This window comes from Lemur catta, chromosome 16, assembly GCF_020740605.2.
Source record: "Lemur catta isolate mLemCat1 chromosome 16, mLemCat1.pri, whole genome shotgun sequence".
NCBI classification, from domain to species: Eukaryota; Metazoa; Chordata; class Mammalia; order Primates; family Lemuridae; genus Lemur; species Lemur catta.
In genome coordinates this window covers 507,439-519,089 of record NC_059143.1, presented here as the reverse complement: position 1 = coordinate 519,089, position 11,651 = coordinate 507,439, and the positions used below count along the sequence as shown (strand labels likewise).

The 11,651-nt window shown below is 41.2% G+C and overlaps 1 long non-coding RNA gene across 1 annotated transcript; it reads right to left on the bottom strand.

Annotated features, from left to right (window-relative positions):
* Nucleotides 1-379: 379 nt before the first annotated feature.
* LOC123621792 lies at nt 380-1,892 on the bottom strand. The gene is made up of 3 exons (XR_006729261.1): nt 1,848-1,892; nt 530-698; nt 380-403 (listed from the first exon to the last, which is right to left on the bottom strand). It is a non-coding gene; the product is annotated as an uncharacterized LOC123621792 (long non-coding RNA).
* Between the last annotated feature and the right edge of the window lie 9,759 nt (nt 1,893-11,651).

Below are 11,651 nucleotides of genomic sequence, written 5' to 3'. Positions count from 1 at the left end.
CCAGAGAGGAAGGGCGTCACTGAAGGGCGTTAAGCAGGAAAGTGACAACACAGCGGATGTCTACCTGGACCTACTGCAAAGAAGCAGGGGTGGGGTGTCGGGGGTGGCTCTGACTCATCTCGGAATGATTTTAACACAGGATAAACGTGGATCTTAATCAGAGCAAACAGGACTCAGAAAAATCCCACGTGACACCAGGGCCGAAGGGGTTTTAACACACGGGGCAGCTGCTGACCCCTGGTTGTGACTGACCGGGGTCCTGGGTGACCCGGAGATCACACAGCTGACGGCTCAGCTCCGCCCTTGCTCTGCCAGGTGCCTGCTGCTCACCTCAGCCATGAACCTCTCCAGAGCAGGGGCGATAGGAAATCTGCAATCTTTGTCCCCAAGCTTCCCGTGGTATCTGGAATATAGTAAGGCCGCAACATGAAATAAAGCCATCTCCCCCAGCTCCTTTCCCTGTGGACAGACAGCCACTCGGAGCTTGTGGCCCCTGGGGACTCCGAGCCACACGCGCCTACAGGCTCACCGCTCCCTCTGCGTCTTGTCTCCAGGACTGTGGCCCGACAGGGCTTTTCCACATGCAGCTTCTCCATGTCCGGATCCTGCCCCGCAACACCCCCGGCATCTCCTCTCCACACCGTCGTCAGCGGGCGCTTTGAAGCAAAAAGCGCTTGAAATCATCAACTGACTTCCATCTTAGGAAATAACCAAAAATGTGGACAGAAATGACTACAGAACAGTGTTAGATCCAATATTCAATGTCAAATTTTGTGCTTTATGGTTCTGAGATATAAACCCCCAGCTCAAGAAAATTTCTAGTACCTAGCTAACTTGTGTGAATATTGCTGGGCGTAGGGACAGAGAAGGAAAGATTACATAAGAGTTAACATGCTTTTGGCAGCAAGTAACAGAAAGTTTGTCTCAATAGGGCTTAAGCGAGAAAGGATTTTGTTGGCTCACGGAAGTGAAGATGCAGAAGTTTGGGCTTTGCGATTCTCGCACTCTGTCCTCCTCCTTTGGAGACCTTTATTCTTACAGATGCAGGGAGCTGCCAACTGAGACAATAGTCATGACAAGTGGGAGAGAAAGTCTCTTATCTAACTGTGAAATTAAACTCCCCTCTTCATTCTGATTGGAATCATTTAGTATATGCACTTGTCCCTGAACTAGGAACTGTCACCAGGGAAATGCCACACACTGATTGGCTTAAACCTGAGTTCCTAAAATAATTCCTAGCAGAGGAATGGAATTATCTGACTAGCTTAGGCTGGATCTGGAGTCAATTCCCAAAACCACATTGTTCCTGCTCTAAAGAGGAATGAGGAGACAGATGTTCACACACAAAGAGAACTGCGGAGACGCGTCAAGTCCCTCACTTGGATCAAAGTAGTGTGAAAGATTAAAAAATATTCACAAGACAAAAAGTTGAAACTGACATTTCAGTAGAAGTGAGAAGTCCAAGCCAGAAATCCTGAGGAGGCCCCTGAACTTCCCATAGGATGTAGGAAGAGAAGTTTGGAGTTGGATTTATCAAAGTCACAAAGAGCAGGACAGAACGACCCAGCTTTATCTGGGTAACACACATAGAATAAGTAACAATGCCTAACAATATGTAGGCGAGGGGGCGGATAGTGAGGAGGAGGTATAATTGCACAAAAGCAAATGCTGGGGTGAAAATACTGAAATATAATAGTCTCTGCCATTGGATAAGGGAACTGTGATTGTTTTTCTCCTTTCTAGTTTTCCAGTTTTTCCAATATTCTTATAATGAGAATATATTAATTTTACGATTAGAAAGTATTAAAATAAATGGTTGTTAATGGTGGTTTCCAGAGGTAACTTACTCTGAGACGTGCCATTCCCATGACCCATTCTTTACTCGCCAGCCACAAAAACCAAATGCACAGTAATAAATTTTCTGATATTTGTTATGCACTGAATTGTTAAGCTCTTGGGAGGCCTGGCAAGATAAAAGTCCCTAGTTAACAAGCACTCAAGGGCTGACACATCACGTGTTGAAACTGTGGTATATTTGTGGTTGAAGGCTATGCTTATGTTAAAAAGTTAATTGTTACTGAGTCAATAAGAGATAACTCTGGCTCCAGCAGAGAAACTGATTAAACTGGGAAGCCTCGGCAGAGGTCCCACTGCAAGGAGAAGCACATTCCTGTCTCTAGGTGACTTTCCAGGAGCAGCAGGGTGAGTCCCTGGGAGGCAAGAATTCTGTGCAGTGACCATCACATGCACACACAGCGGCATAATAAAATCTTTTCTTGATACAGATAAAAACCAACAAACTCTCGTGGCACAAACTCACTTTAATCAGCTTCATTATTTTCTCTGTTTTGTACTATTTGATCATCTTCATTTCTCTTCTCTCCTTTCTTTTTTAATTTCTTTTCCACATTAACAGGGTTTGGATTAGCAAGGATTTCACTCACTGAACTGCCTGTGTGTCAGGAAGTGAGAGGTTTTCTACCCTCCTGGAAACCCTTTATTTGCGAGGGACTTGGCCTGCCATGCTCTTAGGCACCAGAGCTGCCTCTTCTTTCCTCGTCTCTGCGCGGACGCTGCTGACGGGCCGCTGGCCAGGAGGACATGGGCTCGCCCAGGTCGGGCCTCCAGACTCATGCCCAGCCCAGTGGTCTCAAGACATAACTTTCTTTATTGGAGTTTGGTGAGAACTATGAATTTCTTAACCTCGTATTGAATTTGGTTAAAATAAAAAATCCTAAGCCGGTAAAGGTCAACCAACAGTGAAGAGAATTTTGATTATCTTAAAATTATAGAGAAGAGACAGTAGAGATTTGTTGGTTTCAGCTCCTGGTGAGGATGAAAAAATTCAAAGCCAGAGAAATTAAACTCATCCTCTAAATGTGCACAGCGGGTCCTGGCAAAGGCAGGGTGAGGATTCAGGCTTCCTGGGACCCTGGTGATACCGGGCAGTCCTCTCGGCTCTGCGCCATGCAGCCCCTCCTGGTGGCATTGCCAACACACGCTGCCCTAGAGCAACCACCCTTGCTGAAACCCCAGATGTGGGCATATCACAAATTGTATGCAAGAGAAAAGGAAATGTCTCAAAAGTATGGACAGACAGTGCATGTCAGAAGAACAATGAAAGTCAAAATCAGAGAGTGTCTTATGGGATCCTGGGGCACAACTACCCAGGAAAATGCCTTTGGGGAGGGAGAGGGACAGAGTGGGGAAAGAAATCACATTCTGGGAACCCATTCTACTGCTTTGGGAAATGGCTCAGAGTAGTTGCAAACGCCACCTCTGATTGGGCCGTGGCCTCATGATGTCATGGTCTAGCCACCTGCAGCGCAGGGCCGGGCGAGGCGCGATGGCAGGTGGTGCACACCTGACAGGGGTTTACAGGGTCTGGTGGCCAGTGGCAGGGGATCGCAAGGAGGGGGTCCTAGGCAAGGGATGGGGGAGCTGATGGAGAGCTGCCGTCTCGGTAATAGCAGGACGCTGCTATTTGCTAAAAGCCCCTGAACACTATCCTCCACCCTCTCCCTTGAAGAGTTTGCAATCTGTAGAGGAAACAAGGCAGGGATATATACTTTTTCACTAAAAGAGAATTACGGTTTTTTTTTTTTAAACCACACTAACAGTTAAAAAAAAGAAAAAAAAACTCAAACAATTAAGTTGAAACTCACTGGTTGGTCTAGAAAGGTAAATAGCTCCTTGTGCTCCTGAGAAACTCTTTGAGTTTAAGTTTTTTTCTTTTTGTTTCTTTAACTCTTGTTTCCATAGGCCATGAGTTTCTAAGAGGCTGACTTAGGGGAAAGAACTACTGAGGACTGGAAAAGTTCATTTAATGTGTTGATACTTTCATTAGCTGAAAGAGAAAGCTATTCTTTTTTTTTTTTTTTACCATGTACAAATACTTTATTCTTGAAAAATCAAAGAAAATGCCTAGTTTCAAAAGAAAGCACATCCCAGTTAAACCCTCATATCTTTCTCAGGGCTTACAGCAGTCTGGCTGTATGCCAAGATTTGTCCACCAGCTTGAAACTTGGACATCCATGTTAAAACTTTAAAAACATTACTTGAATTACAACTACATAAGAAGTTTAAACGAAATTCTAAGTGAGCCCAACTGTCACAGATCCTGAATTTCAGGAAATAAGGAGAGCTCATAGATCCCGAGGATCATCAGGAGGATCATCAGGATGGGGAGGATCATCAGGAGGATCATCAGGATGATGAGGATCATAAGGAGGATGATGAGGATCACCAGGAGAGTGACTAGGATCATCAAGATGATCAGGATCATCAGGAGGATGATTAGGATCATCAGTATCATCATCATGAGGATCATTAGGAGGATCATGCAGGTAAGTCACCAATGCAGAACCATTGCTGCTCAAAGTTATGGTGTGAGCAACAAGAGACCTCATTCTTTCCTTGCTACCACCTAACTGGCTCAAACTGGGATAAGCAAGGAGACTTTAGAGGGGCACAAAGAACTTATCTTCTAAATACAGCTATTCTAAATACAGAAATTCTTTCCCCAAAATCGTGCTTGGTTTTCCTTTGTCTTAAACACAGTATTTTTCACTCCCCCTCCCCAATCTGAGGGGGACACATTCCAAGCCCCTAGTGGATGCTGGAAACCACAGGTAGTACTGAACCCTGTATATGCTACACAAGAATTTCTTTTTCCTTTGTCACAGTTTTACTGAGGAAGACTTAATGTAGATCTTAGCAACCTCAGCATATAATTTTTTTCTTTCCTTATTAAGTCTAGAACTTTCATTTTTCCACCTAAAGGAAGTACTTTACAGTTTCTCATTGGCATATCGAATTGCCAGCATCACTATTCTTGAGTTTGGGGTTCACTGTTATGTAGTATTTACTTAATTTTACTATAAGTCTATTAAGTAAAATAAGGGTTACTTGAACACAAACACTGCGGAACCAGGACAGAGGATCTGATCTGATCATGGAGATGGTTACTAAGTGCCTAATAGGCTGGTAGCGTGTGTAGCAGAGACGCACTGGACAAAAGGATGATTCACATACTGGGTGGGATGGTGGGAGATTTCAGTACAGAGTGCAATTTAAGACTTATGAGTTGTTTATTTCTGGAATTTTCCATTTAATATTTTTGGACCATGGATGACCACAGGTAACTGAAACTGTGGAAAGTGAAACCCTGGATAAGGGGAAACAACTGTATGTATCATAGTAGGTATAACATTTTCTTTAAAAGTGATTTCAGTCCTTTTCTGCCTTGATATAGGGAATATCAATAATTATCCACTTTCCCTCAACAAGAATGTGAGGCAAAGCAGTTAATAATTGTTTGTAATTTATAGGAGTCAAAAATTCTACTGATTTAATAAAATTATTAATATTTAGAAAGTAATTTGTCAATATTGATAAAAACTGAAGACACATATGCTTTTTATGCCAGCAATTGTACTTTTAAGAATTTATGTAGGGATATATTTGACGAAGTATATATATATATATATATATATATATATATATATATATATATATATATATATATATATTAAATATATACATGAATGTACATACACATATACAAGACTATTAATTCCAGCATTCTTTACAGGAACAAATGACTGGAAACACCTTAAATGCCAGTAAATATGGGACTAGTTAAATGGATGACATTACATTCATATCCAATGGAACACTACATAGCCAGTAAAAGTAATGATATAGCTCTTTATGTGTGCTTTAGAAGCTAGTCATGACATCTATTAACTAAAGGAAACCTAAGCTGCAGAATTGTGTGCATATTGGTATTTTCAAAAGATATTTATATGTCTGGATATGCATATATAATTTCTGGAAAGATACACAGATATGCTAGTTTTTTGCAAAGTGAAGACTGAATTAGATAATAGATCTTTTACTGAATATTGTTTTATAGTTATTAATATTGTAACCATGCAAATATTAAGTAGGTTTGTTCTCAATTTAAAGAAACTAATAGATAAGAGTGGTAAATAAAAATCATTCTACCTATTCAAGATCTGTTTTGGTAAACCAGCTGTGAACTAGTATAGACTATTTTTTTTAATTGCTAAACTATGAAGACACTTGGCTGTATCTAATAAGACCCAGAGTTAAGGAAGCTATGTTTAACTGTTTTCGTTTTTAATTGTGGGCTAATATTGCACATATTAATATTTACTTGAAGGGAAGGTTGCTATCAAGAGGAAGAAGGGACATGATCAATGAAAGTCTCTGATGAAGCAAAAGGGAATTGGTCCAAGAATACAGAGGAGGCATCAGCCTTTCAGAACTGTGCTTGATTGTTGCTGTGGCTGTCTTTGTTCCCGTCACTATAGCAGGTAACATTTATCAAATATTTACTATATGCCAGGCTCTCTGCTATATGCTCTATATCCATTTTTCATTTAAATTTTCAAAATTGTTCCTCAAGAAATATTTACTGAGCACCTGCTATGTGCCAGATATGGTTCTGATGAGTACTGAGAAGAAAAATAAAGCCAGATCAGGAGAGAGGAGAGAGGGGGAGGAGGAGCCAGGAGTAGGGGTGCTAGTTTCTTAGGAAACACATTCTTGTGGGAAGAAGCAGACAATACAGAATAAATGAGTAAAATAATTCATGGTGGAAGGAGGGGACACTTCAGATGGGAAGTTCAAAGAAGGCCTAGGGAGGTGAACTTTGAGGTAAAACTTAATGTAATGAGGATAAGAGAGAGGGTGTACCAGACAGAGGGTGAACCCATGCTTGTCCGAGTTTGTCATGTGACTGAGACACAGAAAGAAGGCCCCTGTGGCTGAAGCATTTGGGGCAATGGAGAGAGGTGGGTGGGGCCAGATCCTGTGGGGACTTGTGGGCTGCGATAAAACATTTGGATCTTATTCTCATGGTAAGAGGAAGCCTGGGGAGGGTTTTAAGCAAGGGAGTAAAAAGGGATTTATTAATTCCTTCAAACAAGAATTTCTTTATTTCACTCTGAAAACAGAAGCTTCCAGAAGAGACTCTGCACTAGCTCCTGTCAATCTATCTATCCACCAACCTGTGCCTGTGCCCACATACCTGCCTTCCAGGTTGTGTCTAGATGAACAACCGTTATCCCCTCTGAAGATCTCTCCGCCTCGGCATCTTCTCCTGCTCTCAGAAGCCAGTCTCAGCAGCAAACGTCTGGTGCAATTTCTCACATCTTAGATGTGTATAGATACTCTAAACTTAAAATGTCCAACACTGATTCATAATCTCCTTCTCACCAACTGCTTGCTCAGCAGCTTTCTGCATCTCAGTTGAGGGCAAGTCCATCATCCTTCCAGGCATCCAATCATGCTGCTAAACTTCTCCTTTTCTCTCAAAGTCCGCATTCAACGTACCTGAAAATTCTGTGGGGCTACCTTGAGAATATTCCAGAATATGACCATTTGTCAGAACTTATGCTAGCCACCTGGTCCAAAATACCATCATCTGACACTGAACTCATCTGTGTTTCTACCTTTTCCCAGCCCCACTGCCAGTCTATTCTCAACCTAGCAATTTGAGAGATCCTTTAAAAAATGGAAGTTGGGTCATATCACTCCTCTCTGAAGACCCCCAAAGCCTCCCCTGCACCCTCTGATTCTCTAAGAATAAAACCCAAATATTTCATTTGTCTCCCAAGCCTTATGTGATCTTGTTCCTTATTAGCACTCTGGCCTTACACGGCAGCCACACTGGCCTCTTGGCGTTTTTGTTTTTTTTTTTCCTTTTAATTTCTCCTCTCTTTTGAAGAATAATTTTGCCAGATATATAATTCTAGGTTGGTACAGTTTTTTTCCCAATACTTTAAATATTTCACTCCACTCATTTTTGCTTGCATGGTTTCTAACAAAGTGGTCAGCTGTAATTCTTTTTTTTTTCTTTTAGAAATATATATATGTTTTTAAAAATAGAGATGGGGTCTTGCTGTGACGCCCAGGCTAGTGTCAAACTCCTGGCCTCAGGTGATCCTCCCACGTCAGGCTTCCAAAGTGCTGGGATTACAGGTGTGAGCCACTGCACCTGGCCTGGCAGTTTCTTGAATCCTATACAGACTCCCTCTTAAGGCTTTTGTGCTGGCTGTTCTTTCTGGCTGGTAGGCACTTACCCCAATACCCATGTTTCCACCGTCCCGTTGAATCCAATATCTGGTTAAACGTCATCTTCTCAGAGCTTTCTCTGCATAAAACTCCCTTGTCTGTTACTTCTGTTCCTTTGATCTTCTTTTTAAATATCACTTATAACTTTTAGACATAGTATGTATGTATTAATTTATGTATATATTATGTGCCTCCTCTCACAAGAGTGTCAACTCTTATGAGGTCAGTGACAGTTTTGTTTACTCCTTATCCACTGCACCTAGAAAGATGCTTGGCACAGAATAAACATTCAATTAAAATATTGTTTATTCCATCACTCAATAAATACTTATTGGCATAATTCCTGGAAAGATACATGGAATACATCTAGCTTCCTTTGGCGAGGAGGACTGAGTTGGGAATAGATTTGCCTTTCATTGTATACTATTTCATAATTAACATTTTAACCATATAAAATTAGTTTCTCTCAACTTAAAGAAATTCATTAATAAATAAAAACAGTATATAAAATAGAGTGTACTCATTCAAGATTTGTTTTGTTATCCAAGTGTGAGCTAGTATAGACTACCCTTTTTGTGGCTATATTGTGAAGATGTTGGGCTGTAGCTAATAAGATAATCTAGAGTTAAGGAAGGTATGCTTTAATTTAAATTGAGTGGTCAGGGCAGGCACAAAGATTCCATAACTTATCTGAAGTTATGGAATTTCTGGAAAGAGATGCTTAAAATTTGGATGCATGACACTTCTCTAGTAGGTAATTATTAATAAAATTTTTACTGATTAACATTTTTCTTACTTGAAAGATTATGAATGTGTATGATCAAAAAGTTGAAGTATTACAATAAAATTCACAGTGAAAAATAAATCTTCTCACATTTAACCCCTAAGGTGCCAGTTTGCCTCCCTGTAGGCAACTATGTAATTTCCTAAAGGGTTCTCCTCAAAATAAGCTACAGATATGCACATATATGCATCTTTCTCTGTATTTCATATCTTTTTACATAAATAGGTACCTGCTATACATACTGTAGTACACTGTGCTTAAAATGTGGTCTTTATTTCAATGTTTTCATTTTATTTATTAAAATAAATAAAATTTATCAAATTTTACTAAAATTTTAATATTTTCATTCAGTTCAAGAAGGAAAAGTGAATTTCTGAGGCATGTTAATTGCACACACTTCCATGTTGATGTTTCAGCTGCTGTTTTTTCCCCACAAATGGTATTATTTATGCTGAAGCTGCAGAGGGCAGTGTAGTCCTTCCAAAAGCATGGTGTGTCCTTGGATAGTGTTTTGAAGATCTTGAATGTGGTGGAAACTTTAGAATTTGGAGAAGCTCCTGGTATTAAAATAATGCATCAGTTCAAATTATTCACCCATGCTCTTTTATGCATTTCATATAAAATTATTTGCAATATGTTTATATTACATATGTCATCACCTTCCATAGGAGTAATTTTTGCTTAATAGATACAATGCTTATTTCAAAGGTCATTTTTAGTTCCAGTAACTTTATGATGTCTTCATTAAAAAAAACCCTGAATTGTTAAGAGAGTATATTTTACATGTTCTCACCATAAAAAAGTATATGAGGTAATGCATATGTTAATTTGATTTAGCCATTCCACAATATATACGTATTGTGAAACATCATGTTGCACACTGTAAATGTATGTAATTTTGTCAACTAAGAAAATAAATAATAACATTTAAAAAAGGAATTTCAAATTGAGGATGGATGAGTGTAAAATTGAATATGGATGCGTGAGGGGGTAGGAAAAGTCATCTGTGTTACAGAAAACGTCTAAGGTAGTCACAGTGTGTCTGAGAATGATGGCAGTCCACCAAATCCATTTTCCTCTTTCTGACAAGAAACCAAGACTGCATCGTTAGCCTTGCAGTTAGTGTCTTGCAGTGAGGGGCCACCACTAGACCTAGATAAGGAAAACTTCACAGCTGCATTTTTCCTCACTTGTCATTGGTGAGCATACTTTCCTCTTTGACAATTCCAAACCTTCACCACTCTCCTCAAGCCCAGGTTTCCTTCTTATTTTTACTGAGAAAGCAGGGTCATCGGGCAAGATGTCTCCACTCCTAGCTCTCCAACTGTACCTCCTGCACCCCTGCTGATCTACATAGCCATCGATTTTTCCCTCTTGTCACGTACTTGCAGACTGGAGTATTCATTGTGTTTGAAGAGTGTTCTTTTGCTTATACCCTTGGTTCCTTCCTCTCCAGTCTCCTCCAGGATTCTGATCCAGTAATTATTTGGTCTGTATTTCAGGAAAATGTTAGAAAACAACAAAAAGGAAAAATAATTTGTAATGTTAGGGTTAGGGTTAGGGTTACGGTTAGGGTTTAGGGTCAGGGTTAGGGTTAGGGTAAGGGTTAGGGTTAGGTTTAGGGGTTAAGGTGAGGGTTAGGGTTAGGGTTAGGGGTTAGAGTTAGGGTTAGGGATTAGGGGTAGGGTAAGGGTTAGGGATAGTTTTAGGGTTTGGGTTCAAGTTCGGATTCAGGTTAGCATTAAGGGTTAGGGTTAGGGTTGGGGTGGGGATTGGGGCTGGGTTTAGGTTGGGGTTGGGGTTGCGGTGAGGGTTGGGGTTGGGTTTGGGGTTAGGGTTGGGGTTAGGGGTAGGGTTAGAGTTGGGGTTGGGCTTAGGGTTCGGGTTCAGGTTGGGGTTGAGGATGGGGTTGGGATAAGGGTTAGGGTTAGGATTAGGGTTAGGGTTAGGGCTAGGGTTGGGGTTGGTGTTAGGGTTAAGGTTAGGGGTTAGTGATAGGGGAAGGTATAAAGATTAGGGTTAGGGATAGGGTTGGGGTTAGAGTTGGGGTTGACATTAGGGGTTAGTGTTAGGCTTAGGGTTAGGGTTGGGGTTAGGGGTTAGGATTAGGGTTAGGGTTAGAAGGGTTAGGGTTAGGGTTAGAGACAGAAGGGTTAGGGTTAGGGTTGGAGTTAGGGTTACGGTTAGATGGGTTAGGGTTACGGTTAGGGTTAGGGTTAGGGTTAGAAGGATTAGGGTTAGGGTTAGGATTAGAATTAGAAGGGTTAGGGTTTGGGTTAGGGTTAGGATTAGGGTTAGGGTTAGGGTTAGGGTTTAGGGTCAGGGTTAGGCTTAGGGTTAGGGGTTAGGGGTTAGGGTCAGTGTCAGGGTCAGGGTTAGGGTTAGGTTTAGGGTTTACAGTTAGGATGACAGTTCGGGTTAGGTTTAGGATTAGGGTCAGGGTCAGGGTCAGGGTGAGGGTTAGGGTTAGTGTCAAGGTCAGGGTCAGGATTAGGGTTAGGGTTACAGTTAGGAGTTAGGTTCAGGGTTAGGGTTAGGGTCAGGGTCAGCATTAGGGTTAGGGTTAGGTGTTAGGGTTAGGGTTAGGGGTAAGAGTTAGGGGTACAGTCAAGGTCAGGGTCATGGTTAGGGTCAGGACCAGGGTCAGGCTTAGTGGTTAGGGTCAGGGTCACAGTCAGGGTTAGGTTTAGGAGATAAGGTTAGGGTTAGGGGTTAGAGTTAGGGTTAGGGTTAGGGGTTAGGGTTAGGGTTACGATTTGTGTTA